The following is a 24694-nucleotide window of genomic DNA, read 5'->3' on the forward strand; positions in this document are numbered from 1 at the left end:
AGAGATTAAAATGTTTGGGAGTGGAAATCTGGAATAAATTGAAAAATATTTCACAGTTATCAAATTAATGGGGTTCACACCTTGTGATCCAAGGAATCTGATGCTCTCAGCCAAATCAGTGAATGAGTACAGGATTACTGATTAGTGCAACTTAATCTCACTTAGCATTTGTAACCAAACATTGACTTACCTATCTCAAAATAGTTTCTCTTTTTTTGCTCATCCTCACTGTACTGGATGACTGATGATTTATTGTAATCATAGACCTGTATCATAAATCAGAAAATGGATGTTATCAATAACGGCTAGCAAAATGTATCTGTCTTGTCCTACAGTCCTGTAACCTTTGTCTCTTTATTTCTTTGTTGTAGACCTAAGCCTGCTCATTTGTTTGCTGCTTAAAGATGCAAGGGTGGCTCTTCTCTGGTTGGTAAAGAGAAATTAATTGGCTTGAAAAATAGATCTTCACTTTATTACCTGCCATCATAGAAGTGACAGGTGTGCCACCACCATCCACATCACTCTGTTCTACCAGACAAATGTTAAATTGTAACTGTATTTTCTATTTTAGCCTTTTCCAGAAGAGGTGAATATGATGATAAAAGAAAATTTTGAATAAAATATCCCAAAGCTGTGAGACAAAACCCCATGTTCCTGCCTGATTTGCCAAGTGAAAAGTAGAGAGATCTCTTCTGGCAAAACAAAAGCATTTAAAATGTCTGCAATCAGTTGAACTTCTCAATATTATATAGGCAATGGAGCAGCATACAGGAAATGTGCTGAATCACTTGCTGTCCCTTAATATGCCACTATATAAAAGGTCTTAGCCCAGACTCAGTGGTGTCTTCCTTTTAGAGGCAAGCAATTAGCTTAAAGGAAAACTGTAAAGCATGTCTTTCCTATTCCACATTTGTACATTACGATATATTCAGGCTGATAGAAAGAACCTGACTCAATTAATTTTCATTTAGGGGCTATATAGGATATTAATGCTGATAACAATTGAGCAAATCAATGCAAGGAGAAATGATAAACAGAATTGTCTTTTCTTGTATGGTGATTTGCTAGAAAGTTCTAGTATGTGGTTTTTAAGATCACAATGCTGATAAACCCTGCCATGTTACACCTCTACACTGTATATACAAATTAAGTTTTTCTTCAATAAACCCGTAAAAATAACAATCACACCCCACTAGTTTGCTATTTGAAATAGTATTCTTTTTCAGTATGGTATCATTTCACCTTTCTGCCTTCATGTTACCTCCTCAAAAACTGTGCTGGTTCCTTTGCTTTGCAAAGAGGAGTGCAAGAAAAATGAAAGTGGAGCAGTAGAAAGAACACCTTTGATTGTTATTCCCTCTTGCTTCAGCAGCTACACTCATGAGTAAATGCTGTGTATCTAATTGCAAATTGTTTGTGGTGGTACATGAGGCAAGCTGCAATACAGCTAACCTAGGGTCCACATTTCCAGATAAATTTTTGAGGGGTTGGGGGAGAAGTACCAGGGAATCTTATTCCAAATCACAACAGTAAGAGGATCTTTACTATTTACATTTTTGGGAATAGGTTTGAAATTGTACCAAGTAGGTTTGTAATTATAAGTGATTATTAACAATTTATTAATGATTCTGGATGGCTAACTGGAGATACCTTAACGCAGAAACTGCTGAACTGTTTGTTCAGAAAGGAACACCCAAATTCACAGCTGATTTTTCAAACACTAACCTAGGTCTTGCTGTAATAGTTTGAGATTAGCCTATGTGCACAGATTTGTGTGACTTTGAGGCAATTGTGCTGTAGAGTGATCATAACTATCCTGCCTTTTTTCTTTCCTAAAATCCACGCTACCAGTAAAAGAAAACACTTAACACTCAAACTGGAATTGTTTGTGCTCATGATGCAGGGAAGTTAATTAACCTCTATAGCTTTCAAGCACAAGATGCAATAAACCTATTGCAATCTTTAGAAATGCATAAACTTCTGCATATTTTCCTTTTAAGCTCTTTAATATCTGTTTCAGAATTAAGCATTAACTTTAACAAGTTCACCTTAATCATTCATCAGGAAATAGAAAGAGCTCTCATTCCCAGAATAAAGGGGCAGGGAAGGAGCACACACATAAGTGAACTTCATTTTAGTTTTTACACCTAGAAAACTGCAAGTTTAATATCTCGCTTAGCAGAGGTTAATGCTAACTGTCATTGGAATGAGCTGATGAATCAATGATTAATACAGTCAGTGTTTGCAAATGAAATTCCATGGTAAAATATAAATAAACTGAAGGACTTCGTAAGTTTTGCAAATTTTATTTTCTCATCAGAAAAAAAACCCAAACCAAAATCAGTTGGAAATAGGCTTCTAACTATTTTTCAGTATTGTACAAGTTTTCCCTGTTTTTTATTACAAGTTCAAAAAATAAGTGCAATACAATTTATCTCAGTCTGCTTCATACTTTTTAAGTAAACAGTAGGTTCAAAAGACTAAATAAAACCAAATTTTCTTTCATTGATATAGCAATGAGATTCTACGTCTTAGTTAATTTATATGGTAGACAGGTTTATAACCGCTAAGTTAGCATCATGTTTTACAACAATTATTTCAAAAAATCTTACAAAAGTGTGCAGTAAATTTAAGTGCTTTCTAAAGCTATCTTCAAAGGTTCTCACTCCTTATCAGATATTCAATAAATCCTGTGTTGCAATAGTGAGTGCTTACATCATGCCAAGGACTATTTTAATTGTTCAATTTGGATATTAAATGCCAGGTGAACATTGATTTTTATTTTTTATGGTTTTATTCATTACAGCTTTTAGCCTTTTTGTTACTGAAGTTATTTAATTTACTAGCCAAACCTAGATTACTAATACTGACAAACTATGTCTAAGCCTGATGGTTCTGGTCCTGTCCTCAAGAAAAATATAGCAAAATTTATTGCTCAGTTACATAAACTACAATATCTGTATCACTATTTTAAGACTTAGAATACTAGGTAGTTACTCTGCATAATTTTATAATTCTTATGAGTAAAATATAGGGAGGAATTAGTCATGTCAAATCATAGAGGACACTGCAGATAAAAATTCCCTGCAGCCCCTGATGCTTGATGAGAGCTCCATGGTGCAGTACTGTAAGACCCACCATACTTCTAATCCCAGTCTGCAAGACTGTCCCTGAATCCTAAAAGTGCAGCAAGCAGGGACTTCAGTCAGCTGTTCTAGGTAATCTCATAGCCTGAGCTTTCTGCCTAGGACATAGAACCCAGACATAAGCTATGTGGGCTTTCACATTTATTAAAATTGTAAAGAAACATCAAACTAATACTGGGCTGTTTCAGAGGTTGTTGTCACAATTGGCTGCTAGTGGTCTGGTATATTGTATCTCTGTGAGAAGAAATCTTCTTTCTTTCTTGCACTTCCCAAAGTTAAGAACAACTGCATGTCTTCTTCTGGGGGCATGTTTGTGACAACTAGGTCAGAGAGATGTAGCACAGTGTATGCCTTTTCTTCCTCACTTTGGCTTCCTTCTCTACTGCAAAGTAATAGGTCTAACTTTCTTGCGTGCTAAAAGAATCATTATCTGAGCAACACTGCAGGCTGTGTGTGTGAACAGCAGGTTTTTCTTTTGTTGCTCTGTTGAAATTAAATGCAACAGTTTGCTTTGTTCAGAATATTTTCTGTATGGTTTTGCCTGTCTGTTTTCATCATTCCCTGCTAGAACTTCTGGGCCATGAAGCCTAAATAAGGGCACTACCATCTCAGTGAGATTCTGGCAACCGCAGCAGGAACTACAGCACAGCAACTAATTGTGCCTTCTCAATTGATACCAGTGTTACTCAAGGATCCATTTCAACCGATATTCTCTTTCTTTCTCTTTGAAAGGTGTCCCCTCACCTGGAAATCCTCAGTTACCATAGAAATAGTGCTTGCATGCCCTAGTGATTGGGAGCACCGGGACATAAAGCGGCTGCTTTCATATACAGAGTGAGGCTCCTAGGTGCAGCTACGGGGAGCTCTGGTGATGGCAGGGATGAACTTCTCCCTTTGAGTTATTCTCTTATAAACTTCCAAGGAAAAAAAATGAAAGTAGGGATATATTAAATATTATATTTCTATAAAAGGCCTGATCTAAGGACCAGTGGAGTCAGTGGGAATCTTTCCAATAATTCTTGTATGTTTTGAATCATACTGTAAACGCTTTCAGCCAGGAATGTGGCTCGGAAGCAGATCCTACAGATGATCCAGGGTCATCAAGACAACTTGCTTCAGTGAAAAATTATGTGAGGGCCTAGAACACTTTGATGTCCTTGTCATTAACTTTTGCTCCACACAGACAAACTTTTTGCCACAGGAATTGTTGCAGGATCCCCACTGCAACAAATGACACGAGAAAAATATTTCCGTGGAGAATAAGGATTGAGAGGATAAAATTTAAACAGATTTGTTTTCCTGTCATGAATTACTGTATTGTTCTGCCTGTGCAGGATCCAGACTTTGGTGTGTAGCTGTCACTGAGAACCTTTCCCTGTCCGTTCTCTTTAGTTATGAGGCTTTTTATGGTCTTAGAACTTACTTACTAGTCCTGAGTGTGTACTTGGGCTACACTCTGTAATACAATTTACTCTTTCAGTTACTATATTTCTGTATGAGAAACAGCAATGAATGAACATGAAACTGTCTATTAGGTGGGATCAAAAGCACTGTGCATCATCAGGAAATAAGGTAAGAATGAGATGAAAACATTTCTTAGGGGCAGATAAAACGGCTTACAGAGGTTTCACACACTAATCCAGTCAACCAGCACTGCGCCTACTGGAACCTCTGCAGTGTAGTTTGATATGTTAAAGTAACAAGAACACTGATATATATTTCTGTCATTATTTAGGTTACTTAAACTGTTTTACCTCAGGAAGAATTCTTAATCCCTCAGATTCTGAATTCAATATAATAAAGCATAACTTAAGTTCTGCTGGGAAAATGCCTGCCCTGATACCTATAAAATCTCATACATTAATGTTCCCATATATTTCTAAGGCAAATATAAGCAAAATAATCCATTAGTATTCAAAGAGGGAAATGTAATTAGAAATAAAAATGTAAGATAACCACATCCACCTTCCCAGAAAGAGATTTACATTAAAGAACAAGATAAAAATGTTTGCTCTTAAAGATTTTTACTAGGTAATTTCTAACAGGGCAGACATCTCCTCCTCTTGTCTCACACAGCTGTCCCAAACGAAGTAAGGGCTATATTTATCTTCAGTCCTGAATTTCTGAACTTGCGTTGTCATTCAGAGCTCTTCTAAGATAAAATACATCATCATTTACTCTATTAGAAAATAAATGTATGGATGTATTATGGAATTTGCATTCCATTACCTTGGTTTGCATGCCATAAAACATTTATTACACCCTTGGGCTACAGTCTTAATAATGACTGGGTGAAATGCACTAATGTGGTCTTGGCCTTGCTATAGAACAGAAGATTAATGCTCTTTGATGTCACCCAGCTAATAGTTGTGCTCTCCAATTTGTCCCTTCAAAAGACATTACAGCCCCACAGACAATCCCTGTAAGACTAAAGCTAGCAAAAAATGGTCAAACTAAACCACAAGCTGAAGCCCAGTTAACCAAATAAGCATTACATTAGATTTTCATCTCTAAAAATAAAGGTATGCAAGCATCCTTCAGTAAGAAAAGAAAGATCTTCCATGTTTCATTTCACCCTCTCCTTTTCTGATTATACCCTGCTGACATCAAGTTTAAAAAAAGACATCAATATTTTCTTATGTTTTATGGCAGATACAAAATAACGTTTTAGTTAAGCTCCTGAAAGGCATATATCAATACTTTCTACAGTCCCGAGCCTCTCAGGCTCTTCTCATGTAATAAATTTCACATGACTCTGATAAAACTATTGAATTTTTGCCTACCTGCTCTTCTTTAGAGAGAGGAGGAAGAGGTTGTCCCTTTAACCTCAAAAGATAACTATGAGATTTTTAAAGTTGTTTACACAATGCATTGCTAATATTTGTGTAGCTTATAAAGAACCCTAAAACACTTAATGCAATTAAACTAGCTAGTCATACCAGCAAAATTCGCAGTCTTGTCAGTTTTAATGAATTGACCTGTGGATCAGTGTTTGGATGACAAACATAGGGGGAAAACTGTAAGGAGGAGCCTTGTGCTTCTCCCTGAGCCCCTGTCCCAGTAGTTGAGGGAATGGCTGTGCTGCTGTATGTATCCACCTTCTGATGATCCTAAATTGAGAAAGAGCCGCCCTGGTTCACATCTGATGTAAATCAACATTGTTATTTTGAAAGCAGTGCAGTAATGATGACTTACACCAGCTGAGTATTTTGACAAGACTGTATTATTTGTCACACTGTCTGTGTTCCAGTCTGGAGATCTAGCACTACGCCCATCTGAATTTTCCGAATAGTTTTAACACGGGATTTTCCTCCTGCTGCAATTTCATATTTTGACTAAAATGGTTTTGGAATGTCCTTTCCAACTGAGGACTATCTGCTGGTATTTCCAACTGGAGATCACTGTGCTTCTGGGGTGAAGGAAGCCTGTATCTGTTTGAAGCAAAGCCATTTGTAATCACGTAATGTAAAGCACTAGATATATAATCAGCGTGTGCTATATTAAAATCCTTTCAGAGCTCTGGATATTGACTGACAGGCTATCCAACAGCATGCTTATATAGCATAAAAATTTTACAAAGCAGAAACACTAAAGTAGTGGTCATAAAGCAATCCTTTGCAAGCAGTTGTGATTAACATAGCAGATGAGCCAAAGTGAACATCTTTTTCTTTTTTTCTTTCATATGGCAAGAGAGAGCACAGTCTGTTTTAAAAATCCCAGTGCACAGGGAATAGAGAAACACAGAGAGGAAACTGAGACTCTACAGTAAATTTTGATAAATAGATTATAAAAAAAGAGTGACAAATTGGTGTTTGTTGAACAGCAGATGGAAAATGTCTCTTTGTAAGTACAGCTCTGCCAACCTAACAGTGGTCCTGAAAATGAGATGACAAGGAAATAATCCAGATTGTCATTTTTTCCAGCACCTATTCTGAAGCAAAAAGTTTTAACACTCTTCTAACTACATGGCAGGTCTTATGTTGCTGGTTGTGTATATTATACGTGTTGGATATATGATTATGGAAAATCAAGTGTTAGTAGTAGGAATAGATATCAGTACATTTATTTAGATTATTAATTTTAAAGGAATGTCTTTACAAATCTCCAAAGGCCTGTGTAGAATTTTGATCATTTTGTGTGAATAAGCATTTCTGTTCTAAACTTAGAAGTTTTGCATTACAAAGGTACTATCTTCACTTCAAACCCCAAAGATTGAAGTAAAATGTAACAGGACAAGCCATATAGATTTGGGGACCTAATATGGGGAATAATACAATGTTTAGTTGAACAGTAGGGAAGTTTAATATCTAAATGCCAAGGATTTTTAGTTATCTGTGTAGAACCACTTTCCTCTCTCCTTTTCAAAATGCCAAATCACCTGTAATGATCACAAGACATTTGGACTGCAGTCTTAGAAAAGCCTCCACCAGCACTGGTGCACAGGTCTGTGCAGTACCATAACACATTTATTTCAAAGCCAATTTCAAGCAAATTGCAAGTGCCACTTCTTCTACCTGGTTGGATGTGTGATTTAAGTCTCTCATTTAAGTCCTAGTTAAACCTGCATCTCCTCCACTTGAGCTCTGGTGAACTCAGGCTCTGGCATCTTTGTGTTTGAAAGCTGCAGAACTGTCTCTGTCTGCATGCCAGATAACTGTTGTAGGAAAGAATAAAGATATTCCACTTCCAGGTACAAAGTAGGCTGATCTCTTCATGTTTTCCTCCCATACAAGCAGCATATCTCTCTTGGCAACTGTATTTATGCTGGCTTCTGGCTGTGTTGATATTTTCTTTTTGGCTGACAGGCAGGTCAGAAATTATGCTGGTGTGCACTTAGCCTAGCAATGCCTGCTTGTAGAGCCCAAAACACAGAGGCCAGGCCTGTTCTGCTCCTTTCTGCAAACCTTTCCAGGCTTGGCAGCCAGATGTGACTGCTGTTTGTGTGAGCTTGCCATATCACACTGTGATGCTGCAGCTCAGGGTCACCAAACATCTGCCCCATGAGAAGCTGATAATTGCTTTCATCCCAGAGCTTGGTGGGTAACACACATTATCACTGTCAGCCTTGATTCCCTTCTCACCTTGCACAGATACCTTTCACAAACAGTGAAGTATCTCTGCAAGACCAAGTTTAACCCTTAAAACACTACCAGTAAACCAGCTTAATATCTTGAATCAAGAAGTGCCAGAACAGAAAACAGAATGTTGCTTGGTAGCTCCTACGTCCTTAGGACTTCTGCATACTTCTCCAGAGGAGTTTTCACTAGGACCTGTTTCTCTGAATCAGAAAACAGAGCATTCAAATTGTTCTTACCTTCTCCCCAGCACAGAAAACTGTATGTTATGGTTAGTCCTTACAGTTATTAGACTCTTTCCATTAGACTCTTGCTACTCAGTAAGACAGATACTTGTTTACCTCTTAAATTTTGCATTCACTGTATGGCCACAGAGTCTAATTCAAAACTATCACTGAACTTTCTTTTTTACCCTTCTATTGTTTTCATTTATATACACAGAATTCTGGCAGAGTAAAAAGAAAAAAAGGTAGAATTTTCCAAGGTGTCCGTGTTGAGACATCTACAGCCTTGACTTCCCTCCATCTTTGGCTTTTTACAAAAAGGATCTAAATTTCAAAGTAAAAGTCCAGTCAATAGCAACTACAGTTTGATTTGGCCAGTGTTTCACATTGATCACTTGTAGCTCAAGGAATAACACAGCTGGCGACTCCCTCTGAAGTCTTAAAGTGACTTGTTCAGCATCATAAAAAATATTCATTGGCAGAAGAAAGATAAGCTTCAGTTCTTAACAGTGGTGTTCAGTAGTGTTAGCCATGACTGCTTTTTTTCACATTTTAACTAGAGCAGGAGATGAAGTAAGAATCTTACCACACACCAGGTTCATTGACTGTACTGACCTGGGCACAGCATCCAATCGGTGCTCTGAGTAGTTCAGTAGTTTTATGGAATAAATAGGATGCTTAATGGTGTACGTGACAAAGGAACCAAAATAAGACTATGTGGCTAGTGTGGTTCTTGTTACCTAAATCTTGACTGACACACAGAACTATTAAAATATGACTTTATTGTTCCACATTTAAAGCAAGCAATACTTAAAGCATAGCTGCTAGCTTATTTTCAAGGGACTTTAGATTATTGGATTTATGCACAGACATCTAGCATTTAAATTGTCAAGTGGTTGCCAAAGAAGGGCTATTGACCTCTCTCTGTATTAGTCCTTAGAAAGGAATTAGACACAAACTTCATCTAAGAGTTTCACACACAGCTGCTGACAGGGGAAGAGATTGAGACCGAATATTAGGCTTAGTTTCCAGGATGTGAACTGCAGGAATAAGCTCCTGTGAAACTAGCCTCTTGGCCATGCCTTTATACCCCTGCTTCTTCCACAATTCAATCTCCTCTGTCTTCCATCTGCCATTCTGAGCCCACAGCAGCTGCAGAGAAATCATTGCTTGTTGTCTGTGCTCGGGTCAGAAGCAGTCAGTGCTGATAGCCTGGGTGGCTCTTCTGGCACAGAAGGCATGAAGGGGGTGTGGGATGCAGGTTATACTTTGCTCAGTGAGCAGAAACCAAACCAAGTGGCTGTTCTGGAAGCATGCACTTCATAATCCTGTTTTGCTTGTGTCCCACAGGTGAAAAACAGTATGTCCACTATAATTGTAGGGTCTAATATGATGTACAAGGATGGCATAGTAAAGCTTTCAAAATTCAATTCCTACCTCTCGTGTATAGAGTCTGCTGCTATTTCTTAGTCAGCTTTGAAGAACCTGGTCTTAAGATCCTCTTGCTTCCACTTTCCCACTATGGTGCTACCGGACTGTAGGATTTAAAATCTCTTCTTTTAGCTTAATCAACTGCAATGATTTGGGTAAATAATCGTTAAAAAAAAAAATCTTATGTTTCATGAGAAATAATTTAATTTCACTTATATGCTACCATTTTTAACATCTAAAGTGTTGTGCTGTTGATGGGTTAGTACTTTTCTGTCATACATTGTAATACCCTCAATGTCACCAATGTAAATCAGTTAATCAAATTTTTTAAAATTGCATTCATTTTACAGGATTTATTGCATCCAAGAATAAGGATCTGCTTTGCATGAGAAAATATCTGTCCAACATTCATTTGTAGCTTGAAAACAGGAAATTCTAGCAGAAGTATGGCTTACTCAGCTTTTTCTGCTTTGGCTATCTCAAGGAAAGTACTACTCTTATGCTCTTATGGCATAACTCAATCTAAAAATAGTAGCCTGTTACCTAGTCATAGCCAGTAATGATCCTCTGTGATCACTAACCTTGCTTTTCAGTGCAAGTGCTGACTTGGCCATAGCCCAGTACATTAATAGTAGCACCACTGTTTAAACTGGGGGAGAAAATCTGTTTGTTGAGTGCCTGTGTTTGATATAGCCCTTAGTTTAGTAGCCATTGAGTTCAAGGAGCCCTCCTGCATGTTGAAAAAGCCAAAAAGGGGTAAATAAAACCATTTGTTATGTGGCTGTCTTCTACTAATAAATTCCTGGATACTGGAATCACTGCTAGCAGGTCAGCGTGCATCTTGTTTGCAGACGTGCAGTCAGCCCATTCTTCCATGCGGTAGGTGACGTTCCATGTACTTTGCAGATCACAATGTAAAAATTTAATGGGCAGATTCTGAGAAAGTGTGAGTGTTTTTAGGAGAGACATATATCAAAGTTCTTGGGTGATTTTTAATTCTTCCAAACAGAATTTGTAGATACCTATCAGTTACCTTTTTTCTAAACACAGATAGCAGTTACCCAGTGTGGTTGTAAAAAAGGCAATGGCTCATTAACCAAGTTTTCAGCACTTTTCTATAGAATTATAAGACATGGGTTACCTCTAGCAGGTGTTCAGGATATACATTCAAAAATCCATCTTCTGCAATGGGTAACAGCTGGTACAGCTGCCTTATATCAATCTTGTGGTAAGCCTGACAGAAATCAAACTCAGAAATTGAAGAAGGATTTTGCTGCAAGGCACAAGTGCATGCAGTTCATTTAATTATTTCAGGAAGTCATGTATACTTTGCTCATTTCAGACCAAAATGCATAACGTTTATATCTTTCAAATGCTTTTTGTACAATTAATTACAAGCTGTTCTTGGCTTGCATGGGTATCTGGTAGGAAGGGTATGGTTGATCTTTTCTGAGGCAATTCTTTTCCTTCCAGTAAATCTTAAAGAATTTTATGGGATGATTTTTTTAGTAGGCCCTTTGTTATAGGAAACTCTACAGGAGGGTGTTCTGTGCAGCTCTTTATTTGTTATGTATGCAAGAATATTTGAGACTCTAAGTGGACCTATAATTGTGCAGGTGGCACCCAGCTGTCTTTCTCTCCTATCACACCGGAAGGTTTAATCCCTTCATTCTTGTAGAACCAGACTGCTTGGGAGGCTAAAAGGCAAGTTGGACCAACCTCAGTTGAGATAAAGTGGAATTTTTGTGGATGATGTTTGCTGACAGGGCAAATGTTCTGTCTGTTCTAAAAAAGTATGACCACATTTTATTTGCATCTGGCAAAGCCAGTATGTTATTCTGACTTTCTGTACCTCTTTCTGTATTATCAACTTCCTTGCCCAGGACATTGAAAGAAAATTAGAACACTGGTAACTCAAACTGCAGTCTGTGATAGCCTGTGATCTCATGGCAGGCTTCTCATTCTATTCTTAAGTCTTGCAGAAGAGAGCATCCAGGGAAACCTAAAAGCTGTCATAGTGACTATCATTTTCTAAATCATCTAGATGAAAAGGGAAACCTAAATCAAAAGTGAACCCATCACCTAAATGAAAAGTAAAATATTTTGAATATATAAGACCTTAGTAAGCTCCATCCATATTGCAGTGAGGAAGGGTGAAAACTGCTGGAAGCATGACAAATCATTGTTAAATGTAACTCAGTTCTCAAATGGACTCTTATTTGGGATATGTAGTCAGTTTTGAGCAAGTAAAACTCAGACTTTACTGTGAAGAACTAGTGATTTGGAAAAGCTAGTCTGCCCATAGGCTTTTATTGATGCAAGCATATGTAGAGCCATAAGCAATGTGTTTATATATTAAAAATCAAGAAAGGAATTGCTAGAGTTCAAGGAAAAGCATGACAGAACAAGAGGCCCTTTTCCTGCCTGGCATGTTCCTCCCTTGCAAATAATCGGTTGATGATATGTGCAACAAAGAAAGAATCACTGCATGAAAAACTGCAGCCTCCCCCAGTTATTGCTTTCCTCACACTTCCTGCCAGAACAAGGGAATAAAAGCTTTCAATTTGATGTTGATGTTATTTCCTTGAATGGTTTTGTTAAAGTGCTGAACGTACAGTTTGTTTGCTAGCAACCTTTGGATTTACGAGTTGCCAGTCCTGGAGATGTTGCTGTTTGTCATGCATTTTACTCCTGATTTCCCTTCTTTATCCTCCTGCCTTCAAACCTTTTTAAAGTCTTTCCACTGCTGATACTCACTCTGATGCTAACTGGTAGTAATAGAGGGCTGTGCAGCTGTGGCACTGTAGCTTCTCTGTATAATGCTGACCGCAGACTTAGCAGCATGTGCCAGCTCAGCACATCTTGATAACTCATAATCCCTACCATAGGTTTTTATAGTTTGTCTGGTCTACTGTAAATCTCTAACTCACTGTCATCGACAGAGCTCTTGACCTGATTCATAGGCACCAGGAATTAAGCTCCTGTCACACTCTGTTAGAAGATGACACCATTTATGCTGTGATATTATACAAACAGAAATAGATGCTCTTGAATATATTGAATCATATAACAGCGTCAAAGGTCATGTTATTATTTTGAATCTCGTTAATTAAGCAAAATAAGGAAAAACAAGGAGGAAAAAAAAATAGTCAAAAAAAAGAACAAAAACTAAACTTGTGTACTAGCCAGCACATTGAAGTACAGGCAAGTTATCTGATCTTTTCTACTAACACATCTGTAATTTGGGATAATCTTGTGCGTAATAAGAAAAATATGTACATTACTAAAAAGAAATAGTCTGTGGAGTTTTTTCCCCCCTGTCTCGCTGTGAATGGATAAGAGAGTTCTCAGTCCTATTGCAGTTCACATTGTTTCTCAGCTATGGAAAGATTCTGTCCCTCTAAGGAAAAAGGACCTCCAAAGTGTTAAAAAAAAGAAATAAATCAAATCACTTTTGAAATTTTGATGCAGCAGAAATTATATAGGTTGTGCTGTAAAAAGGAGCCCAGTCCAATTCTGTCTAGCTCCTCATTAAAAATCAATTTGTCTAGTAATGAGGACCCTGGACAGAGTACCAAAACACCAGAATTTTATTCTAGATCAGATCCTGGCTTTTCATAGGACTTTTGTACTGAGGCTTCAGTTCCTTGTGCTTTTGATTTTTACTGCATCATTTCTAAGTTTGGCCCATTCTTAGTGTAAGGACCCAGGAGACTGCTCAGTGCAGCTGGCTAGAGGAACCTCTGATTGCAGGTGGAGAAGCAGGATGCTGTAATAAAGCAAACTTGATCCTTGGTGGCTCTAAGTAGGACAGAATGATGAAATTGCTTTGAAAAAAATATTCTAAAATGCATGACTTAAATTTTATTTGGTCATTCAAACCAAATTAAATTCATTTTGCCTTTGTTACCTGAACAAATATAGGTGTTTTTAATGGAGAAAGTAAAGTGGTTTTGATTGTTATACATGATATAATAAGAAATCGATCTTCATGGAAATTTTTATGTATTTTTACTTCTCAGATTTGGCAGCATGGAATAATTTGATAATTAGTAGATTCCTTGATTTCATAAGGCTAACTAAATACTGCTTGGTATACAAACATGATTCAATGAAAGAAGCCTTGTTTGAGTGAGTACAAGTTTCTTTTTGAGAATTATACCAGTTCCTATTTTGCATTTCTTGGTAAATGGTGATGAAACTGTTCCTCCAGCTGTACTTTCCTGAAAAAATGTGTCTGACCCACTTAACATAAGAACACGTAAATACTCAGAAATGTATTATTATTATTTCAGACAGTTCCCAGTCCCCCTAACTCTATCAGCTTCATGATCAGATTTCCAAATTGTGAAAATCTGATGAGTAAGAAAGTAATCACAGAGGAACAGAATAATATTGTGTTTGTAAGAGAGGAGACCACACAAGGACCAGGTTACCTCTGCTGCAGGTGACTCTTGACTGTATCAGTAGCTGTCATCTGAAAGCCGGTTTGTGAAGCAAGTTAGTTATTCCAGCTCATGCAGAGGAGGTGGCAGAGAAGGGAGCAAATGCCTTATGATACATCCATTCTCCTTCAGGCAAGTTCAGTGCAGTTAGTAAGGAATGAATGGGCCCACGCCAGCTCCTTGGAGGACTTTTTCCCTTTTGTTGGTGATAGAAAGGCACTGGCACACAGAATAGTGAGCACTGTGTCTTCCCCTGTCTATTGTGTTTCAGTTCCTACAGAGGAGGATTCAGCTTCCTTCAGTCAAGTTCACTTGAGAAGGTTTGTTTTGCCCCTTGAATTGTAGAGGTACATATTGTCATTAAAATAACTTTATTGAAAATTTGGCCCCATTTTACCTCATAGACATATTTTTCCTCTAGTAGTGTCAAGAAATATAGTATTTTAATTTGTCATAGATATGGCCTGACAATATCTACAAAATCAAAACCCTCAAGAGCTTGATTTGGTATTCTAATTCAGTGACTTCTCTGTGGCGTGGTACATTTAATCTATAGAACTTCTGTCTATATCTCTAAGGCACATTGGTGCCAATTGATTGTGCTAAGGAGACATGGAAGGAAAGACAGCCACTCCTCTGGCATGCATTACTTCTTGCCTTAGGATACAGCAAACCTCTGTGTGAACTCTCTAGAGCTCTGACTGCACTGATCAGAAAGGAGAAGATCCAGCAGTTCCTCACCCCCAAGCTGTGCTGAACTTGCTACAGGTTGCTTATTCCAGGGCAGTCAGGGATAAGGTAACTGCTGCAAGGCTACCCTTGCCTGGATTCCAGAGTGGCCATAGGTATTGTTTCATGTCTTGGCAACAAAATCCCCCCCAGATGGGGTGCCTCCAGCACTGACAAATGCAGGATTTCTAACATACCTTCGCAGGAGGGTAAATATCAGTTTCTCTTAAAATCTACTGATAAGGACTCTGTCTCAACTTGGGTCTTTTTAGTCCCTCACAGGAATGACCAGCCCATTGGGACAGAATGGGACAAAGATGCAGAGAGTTTGTAGCCTGTTGCACCCACAATCCTTAACCATTTTAGCTGTAACACAGACAACTGTTAGATTGATACTGATTTCTTCAGTAGAAAAATTCAACGGACTACTTGTTAGCCCGATGCATGTCAGCTGGCTAAGTACTAAAGCTCTGTCACTACTTTAACAACATCATTGCATGTTTTATCTTTATTGTAGAAACAAATTTATTAAAATTATATATATTAAGGCAGACAACAATCAGATCAGTTCTCTTCTGTACTAGAGAAACTATCCAACAATGATATTTTCCAAATTCCAGTGTGTTTTCCTGTGCTTTATAATTTGATATTTCAGTGCACTGTCACTTGAAATTAATTGCAACTAATTAAAAGTGATCCAGTTAGGACAATTGGACAATAGTGCCCTGGAGATTGCTTCATTCCCAGGGGTTTTAGTGACTTGCTGCTGCACTGGTTCAAGTCTTCAGAAGGGTGCTATACATCATAATGTCATTTTACATTGTTATTTCTCTGAAAGCAGCAATTTAAAAGAGTCTCCAGTGAACCTTGAGCAACTTCGCACTAAAAAGAAAAATGTTACTGTTCAAGATCTGTAAAATATAAAATATAGATTCAAAGAAATCACTTGACATGAATAGTAGTATTAAATTTGTGCCATTATTTGCATGTAATATATAATGTTGTAGTAAAAGGCTAAGAAAGCGTTTAGGCTGCTCCAGGGCTCATTGATTTTTCTGCACCTTTGCTCAAACTAGCTCAAAACCAATGTTGGTCTTATTTTATCACACATATTTTTCTCATGTTTAAGACTTCTGTGCTAAAGTGATATAACATAGTTTAAGCCCACAATGTATTGTGGCCTCCAACACCTATTTAGAGAAAAGCAATATTCTTGTTTTGGTTTAGATTACCCTAACCAAGCAGCTGGCTAATGTGACCTAAACTTCAGAATATACAGAGGCCCTATTTTTTAGTAACTTGGGTGAACTGAGGGCTTAATGGAATAAGGCTTGCTTTCACGTTAGGGTGAAGGCCAGTCATTGAAAGAATTATGAAAATGAACCTTGTAACCAGTGCAAACGTGTTAACACAGTTAAACAGCTCATTTGATATTCTGCCTCACCACTATGAGCAGAAACATAGAGCCTACTAAAATTAGATTTTGTCCCAAGTCCCAAAGCAACAAATCTTCCTGCCTGTGCAACCCATACTTAGCAAACTTTATTCTGTGAAGAAATAGAGATGCAGAATTGGGATCAGAATAGTTCTCAAAGAGGAAAAACATAAGCTAGAGGCTATTTTTAGACAATGATGAGGCTTTCAAACAAACAGTATATCGTCCTGACATTTCACATCATTTCTCCACTGTGAAACATGTTCTATCATAGAAACCAGCCCATTTGTTATAGTGTGTGATCCTTCCTCCCACTACAGCACATCTGGAACATCACCTCCTCTCAACATATTTTGTTTTTCTTAATTCATCTGGTTTCTGAACAGGACCATCAGTCAGTCTTTGAATAGGTTTGATTCAACACTGTGTTATTTCATTTCTACGCAGCCATAATAGCACAAAAATCAATGGAGTTGTACTGACATACAAATTGAGTAATGTATTGGCAGATCAGACCTATTGAATCTGTTTTACTCGCAAGACCATTAAAATTGGTTTTAAAAAAACTTCAGCGGTGAGAAAAGCAGTAGTTTAGCTTTGTGCATAAAATCCATCCTGTGTTCTAATACTTGGGCTCATATTAATGGGAAAATGAGTGGATTCTTCACTTTCTTATCAAGAAACTATTGAGGAAAGTTACATTAAAAAATGTGTGTATTTCTTTGTACATCAGTAATCTCTTTCTCTTCTATAGACGGGGAACTGATGACATTCACCTGTATTAATAGATAAACTACAGGAAAAAAAAAACAAAAGAGAGACAAAATGCTGGTTCCACTACATTCAGTTGGAGTTTTATGTCCAACTTTGCTGGAATTAGGAATTTATCCTAGTGATCTCCTTTCTTTATTTATTCCAACTCAGCCACACTAACCAGCATACAAAGTACACGCTTCCTTGTAAGTGTGGCATTATTATCTTCTTCATTAGATCAACACAAACCTCTCAGCATTTCTCTGGGACTATCCCAATATTCTCTTGCTAAATGCAAAGCGAGATTAAGCAGACTTGCAGTGTGTTCTGTGCATGCTGGAACTCGGGCTTTGGCAGGCTTCAAGAAGAGAGGGTTCCAGAGAGAGTCAGTAGGAATGTTTTGTCCATCAAGATGTTTGAATTGGACAATAAAAGCACTCCAGGCAGTTGTAAGTTATAACCACTTGAAGATACCAAAAAAAAGGCAGTCTCAGAGATAACTGAATCCAAGACAATCCACTTTGGTTGGAAGATAACTCATGTCACTGCTGCTGCAGTTGGTTTTAAAAAAGTAATCTTTTTCTATTCAAGGCAGGGAAGAAAACTAAAACACAGGAATGACTGGGCGAAACTTAAAGAAGCCTCACATGCATTAACCTTTATTTTGTTGGTAGACACATACAGGGTTTTTTTCTCAGAGTGCTGGTAACCAATCATAAAGTGGGAATGAATGCTCTCTCTCTGCTTCTCTCTCCCCGTCCTCCTTGTCCACTACTCCCCCTCCCCCTTTCTTTCTTCCCCCACCTCTCTTTCTCTCTGTAAGTTTTGAACCTGATTCAGGCTGTGGTCTCACGTTCGCTGCAGAAATTACTTTACTAGCTTAAGACAAAACTCCTGCTGGTTTAACCTCTTCCCTTGCCAAAGGTTATTGGCCCCAGAGTGCTGCAAAGTTAAGTGGATTACTTCAGGCAATCTTCTATGGTAGGCTGAACTGCCTTGGCTGATTTTGCAGTGAAGTGGGTGAGGATCCCTCATCTGCCCCACTCTGCTTGCTTTGCAGGATGCTGTGGAGAGGTAGCGGCCTAGCCATCTCTGCTGTGAATCCCTGAATGCATCTTCAGTATGATCCTAAGGAAAACTTAACAATTTTTAAGTGTATTTTGTGCTATATCCTCCTTACTAAGGTCTCTTTGTGACACTGTTCTTCCATACCTGTTCTGAAAGAACAGATCAGGGTCTCCAAGGTTTTAACCCACTCTGGCTGTCTCTGATGGAAGAGGCAGTGGGGCAAAAAGCCCTGACAGATTAAATGTCTCAGACCCATCTCCCATTTACTGAACTTAAGGGGTGTTTAGTTGAATAAAGATAGTATAGCTTGATCTGTATTAAAGAACTGTCTTATGGTATTTCAGAACCACTAAAATAATTTTACAAAATTACATATACTACATATTCCAGTGTAGAGACAGACACGCAGGGAGACTGGATAGTTAGCACATATGAGACATTTCTGTAACTTAATAAAAATAATAGCAAAATGGTATCACAAAGTCTTGTTCTTTCAACTTCTCAGTGTAAACTTTCTGGGTTTGTATTCTGGCAAACCAGTAAACAGAAATCTGGTTTTTGCAAACATTTTAAGGGCTCTATTCCATGGTGTACAACACCTGGTGTATCTCAACTCTTGGCGTAATTTAAACAAACAGGCCATGTAACACATCTCTCTCTCAGTCAAATAAAGCAGACTTGGTGTGCTGCCAATTCCGATCTCATTTATTTGCTAACCCTGGGTTTTATTTATTCCCTGAATCATCAAACACATTGCAGAGAGTGACAGGAGCAGACAATATTACATCTAATAGCTATATAATAATGTAAATAAAATCTGGTAAATCATCAGGTACATTATTTGCCTGGTTTTAACTGCCCCACTTAATTTTGTGGACTTGAACCAAAAGTATAGTAAATGAAAAAGCTTTTTGCATTGAGCAAAGTTAGAAAGAATATACCCATTGGATACTGATGCCCTGTTATTTAGATTAAGTGAAAAATACCTTTAATAAAAAAATACACCTGGATGTAATACAAAATATCCTGCAAAATTTGCTCATTATTGTCTGTGGCAAAATCTCTTCTGACTTCAGTGACTCAGGGATCAGCCCAGTACTGCCTAGCTGTGGGATACAGTCCTGCAAGCAGTAACGGATGTGAGGCTCTATGAAACGCTGGAATGCTTTCAGTGTTGAGTAAGAGTTACTGAGATGATTTCTGTGATCAGAGGGAGAGGAACCAAGGGGGAAAGAAGGGATGAAAGCAATACTTTGAAGAAGTGTGAAGGAGATCACTCTCAGTTCCCACAGGGGTGAAGGGTTCATGTCCAACAGACCATTGTGTGGATTAGATCTGAAGAACAAGTGTGTAGGTGACAAAGTCTTGTGTTTGTTTAATGCTTCTGTTTTAATGAGATTTGTCTACCAAAGGTCTAACTCAACTTTACATCAGATTGATTTCTTCTGTAGAGTTGATTTAAACCACCACCAGGTGAAGGATGGGAGCTGACAGGTCAGCTACATGTCACTTCTAAAGATAGCTATTGAAAAGAGGAGCTATAATTTTTGTGTATGTTGTTGAAATATATTTCTGAAAACTGAATCCAAGAAGTGTCTTCAAGAGCAGCATGTAAATAATGAATGGAAATTGATGGCCTGAAGACTTTTGTGTACAGTTTCTGACTATAAAGTTCACCAAACACTCACTTTCTTCTGTTTATTAGTTGGCTGTTCCTGCTAGGTTAACAGGAGAAGAGAAGACTGGAGTCCTTGGGGTTGTGCCTTGACCATGTAATTGGAAAAGTAAATGATTTCCCTATGATCAGAGTTGGAATCTGTGCCAAAATGACTGAGCTCCATTCAAAAACCCCTTTTCATGAGTCATTTTGTGGCAGTGCTTGTTAAAAGATGGCAAAATACCAGGAGTAAAATGATCAGCACACCTCAGGCTGCTAATAATAACAAAATAAGCTTTTCCTACTGTGAACCTGGCTCCTCTCTAGAGTCTTCACACTTACAGGAGCTTCCTATGCAAGAGTAAGTCAGAATCAGGCCATGATTTTTTTTTTTCTTTAAAAAATGTATTTTAAGATCCCAATTTATCTGCTGCCCTAAAATGTAAAGGAGTGCTTAACTTTCCAGTTTGTTAACGAGTTCCAGTGTCCTTTAGCATGTGTCTCTTAGAAAAGAATGCAATATTTTGCATTTGAAAAAGAATGAATGGCAAGGCATGGTTACAGAGGCTGGAATTCAAGAATCATTGGCCTCGCTACTGAAAGCCATGAATCACTGGCTTGACTGTTCCAGGTCCAGCTCTGGACACCCCTCTGTCTCCTAAACCCATCACAATATATTAATTTGTGCTGCAGCTACTCATGCATTGTGCAATACATTCTTTATTACTATGTTCTACTCATGCATTGTGCCCAAAAGACACAGATTTTTTTTTCCTGATTTTCTAAAAAAGCAGCTGAGGTCTGCAAGTCCTGTCAGATTTGAATCTAGTACATACTAGAGAAAACAACTATTTCTCATGTTCAGTGTAACAGTTAACTCTCCAGCATTTCAACAGTCATAGTGAGTAAGAGAGTATACCCTTTATTTCTGAGGATTTAGTTCCTTCCTCTATTATGTGGGCTGGGTAAAGAACATGGCCCTAAGTATTCTTCATGTGATTTATTCTACATTGACAACCACTTAAGTGGAGGCAAAGTTAGACCCAAAAGGCACAAAGTGATGAAAGCTGGAACTGAAAAATAGCATGACAGTCAAAATTGCTGAGTTTCACACAGCCCCTGCTCTAACAGTGTTAGAAAATTCTTGGTCGAAAAGAATCCCAAAGAGCCCTCTGGAAACCCAATCCCATGACTCATATGATCTCCTTGAAGGCTTTTTTCTTTCCCTCTACAAAATGACAGTGAATAAAGCCTGGTGGACTTCGCTACTTGCTGCAATTTGACAGCTTTTAGTCAAAATGTTTTCCATTTACAAGAGAAGAACTTCTTTAAATCCCAACCAAAGCTGAACACACTGGCATCTGCAAGTCAGACTGAGCTGGTTTTGGTTGAGTTGTAGGCTAGATCTTTCCACAGAGGTGGAATGCTTCTGTGGCAGGGGATGGGAAGGGATATGGAGGAGATGCACTACCTCAGGAACTTCGTGATGAGTTAACAGTGGTGGCTCAGACATTGTTTCCCAAGGACTCCCAAGAGCTGAGATGGCAATTAATGAAAAAACACTTCTGTGCTTGCCTCGCTCACTAGATTGGTTGAAAGACTGACAAGAAGCCAATGCCACTGCATTACTTGCTGCAGGTGAAGCCAGGAAGAATTCTGGTCACTATATGTATTGTGACTGTACAAAAGTAAATGGGAACAGAGGACTACCCTTTCCTTCCCAGCAGCCACTCTATGCTGATTCACAAAGGCCAGATGCTATCTGATCTTCCCACTGGGATTCAGTTAAGAATGCAGACCCTGAATACTCAAGTTCCCTCTGAGTATTACATAAAACTGAAAGTTAACTGAGCTGCTAAAAGAAGCATGCATCACCTATATAAGTAAATTTTTTTTCATGATAAAAGTGTTGTTTTGATGACTGCTTTTTGGAATGTCCATATAAACTCAAAAGGCTTTTTAAGCTATGGCTAATCCATTGAAGCCAATCCATCTTTTCAAGTTTGTGTTCAAGACCCTTTTATAATCCAAACAGTAAAAAAAAGTGTTGTTTTCCAACTCCACTGTCAACAGCTAAGAAATGAATCAACACACTTTCATAATCTTCTGTGTGTATGAAGATGCAATAATAAACTGGTTTTTTCCTCTGGTATAGGAAATGGCATTCAGAAGGAAGTTAAAAAAGGGGGAGAACAAAGGAACACAGGTAGGCCTTTTCCAAGTGATTTTTCTAAAATAAAAAAATCAAAATTAACTAACCTTATGGCAAAGGTTGTCAAGAGTACAATAATCTGAGGTTTTTTCTATCTTGTTGTCTTTACTGAGCCTTAAATTAACTGCAAGGATCCCTATGCTTGTATGATTTATCTCTGACAGTGTTGTAGGAGACAGAAAACTTTGAAAGGAGACTTTAAAGTCAAGAGTGCAATAACAAATATTTTGTAGTTTTATATCTTTTTATAATACAGGTTTAACAAAGGATGTATTTTCTTTACTCTTCAGTCTGGATTTCTCTCTTTCAACATGAGAAAATTAAAGCTGATAGATTGTATGCTGAAGTCCATGCTTCTGTCACTGTTCAGTTTGCAGATGAGAAATGAAAGGGTCTAATTCTTCTTGCTGATGAGATACATGTATTTTGTATGTTTATATACAGTGAGTATAAAAAAGTGTTTTCTCATTTCCTTTGATTTAATTTTGCAGACCTGGTACTGCTCCCCTTCCTACCATGCAAAATAACCTTTGTCTCTCTAAATTAGAAGCTCTACAGTCACCTGGGATGAAAATGAAGGTTTCACCTACAAAGTTAGGGTTTTCATCTCTCTGACCCAAACAGTGGCAATGTGGATCACTCATCAGGAGAATCTGGTTTGAAGGAAATATGTGGATCATAAAGTAGGCACCAATTTGCTACTGCATAGGTGCATAAACGTACTATACTTTACATGCCAAATGCTAAAAGGAAAAGCAGCTGTCAGGAGTTCTTTGCTGTGTTCATAAGGTCTCTCTTGCCTTGGTACCTTTATTTAACTAATGCTGCCATGACACTAAATACATATTTGAGGTATAGTCTGCTGAGGGAGGTGCAGGCTGTCACTGCATTAATGATGTCCCAAACTGAGTTCTGTATATCTAGCTTATGCTAATTCCTGTGGCTTCTTAGTGCTTTTTCTTGTTGTTTTATAATAATATAAATCTTTCATATATTCTAACTAATGCTTCAACCTGGATCTTTTACATTGACTTTTCAAAGTATTATGCATTTCAACTTATTTCATGCTAGTTAACGAGCAAGCAGTAATTATTTTTTTCCCACTACTTACTACAAATGTGAGACAAATTCAAATATTGGAGAGAAATTTGGGACCTAAACATCCACCACTGCATATTCCACCAGCATTTTCACCAGTGCATCATGATAGTAAAATGCTAACTTCATTGTATGTTACTTTGAATGTCCTTCAAAATACATTTACATGCAGGAGAATGCAGCCTTCTTCATCAGTCAGTGTTGGGTACCCCACATCTTCTAGCTGGCTTTATTATTCTCAACTATTTAACAGTCATCTCCTTGGTAATCAGTTGTGCATTTCTTCAGGTAATAGTATTGGCTTGTAATTGGTAATTTTACTAGCATTCAAACTTTGTTCTGCAGTTTGTTGCTTAATAGATTGACTTAAGCTGCACTGAACTTAAACCAGGAAAAAACATATATACATAAAAATTAAGGTATTTTCTGTTCTAATCTGTCTTTCTATGGGTTTTTAGAGCAGGTTTTTAGCTTGTCTGCTTTTAATTAAATGCCTAAAAAGTAGAGTTTATTTTGGATGATTGATTATAGGAATCATGTGCATGCAACTGAAGTACAATATTTTAAGTCGTGACTTCTTTTCAAGCAATAAAATGATCTTTATATCTTGATATGTTTTATCACTATGAGACTAAGCCAGTTATCTGCATAAGTTCAATGTGTACCTCTTTAAACTGATAGAATATTATCAGGATTTATTAAAAAGCACATCTTCCTATTACAGCTGTACTTAAAAAATGAAACAAATGGATTTAAAGTTCTCTGTAATTATATGATTAGTTAATGGTATTTTTAATACAGTCTGATAAAAAATCTTAAGATGGTGTGGTATTTTAGTACTACACATAGTACTACTATGTGAGTCCTACTGCTAAATACCTTATACAAAATTCTCAAGGAAAGTTTTTTCATATAGTTACTAAACTGAGAGGACCAAATATTAGGAATAAGAATAATACATTATTTTACTCTTAATTATCTGCTATTCCCGTGGTACTATCCTTATTTTTTTAATGATGATCCTAATACATACTCCTAAAATGCACGTAAGTGAGCTGTTAGAGGCACTCTTGCTATCTTTTGCCCACTGTATGGTTTTGTTTCATCATTCCTTGCAGATTAAAGTGAGACAATCCATCCTTTTTCTTTTCAGATCATAATTATTTTTCCTCATGACATTTCTTCATAGGACTTGGTTTACACAGGAAAATTTTGGCCTCGCTGCTCTATCTGGACTAGTTCTTATTCTACATTCATTCCACCATAGCTGTGCTGGGAAAACTTCTACTTTATATGCACTTATACCAGAAAATTCTGTTGCCAGTTTCTCTGCTTGAGAAACAGGTTTCTTTCTTTTGCTTACCTAAACCATACCCCTCAATATACAGATGGCTTTCATCTTGGCTTTGCTAGTAAACCTT

At 37.6% G+C, this 24694-nt stretch overlaps 1 long non-coding RNA gene across 3 annotated transcripts in view; it reads left to right on the plus strand.

Moving 5' to 3' along the window:
• LOC125329728 overlaps positions 1-24694 on the plus strand; it is an 85168-nt gene that overhangs the window by 47900 nt on the left and 12574 nt on the right. For 2 of the 3 annotated variants that reach the window (XR_007205245.1, XR_007205244.1), the window contains exon 5: positions 22119-22169. The exons of the other annotated variant lie outside the window; for it this stretch is intronic. This is a non-coding gene — a long non-coding RNA (uncharacterized LOC125329728). The remainder of the gene's footprint in view (positions 1-22118; positions 22170-24694) is intronic. 3 annotated transcript variants of the gene reach the window in all.

This window comes from Corvus hawaiiensis, chromosome 8 (genome assembly GCF_020740725.1).
Source record: "Corvus hawaiiensis isolate bCorHaw1 chromosome 8, bCorHaw1.pri.cur, whole genome shotgun sequence".
In the NCBI taxonomy this organism is placed as follows: domain Eukaryota; kingdom Metazoa; phylum Chordata; class Aves; order Passeriformes; family Corvidae; genus Corvus; species Corvus hawaiiensis.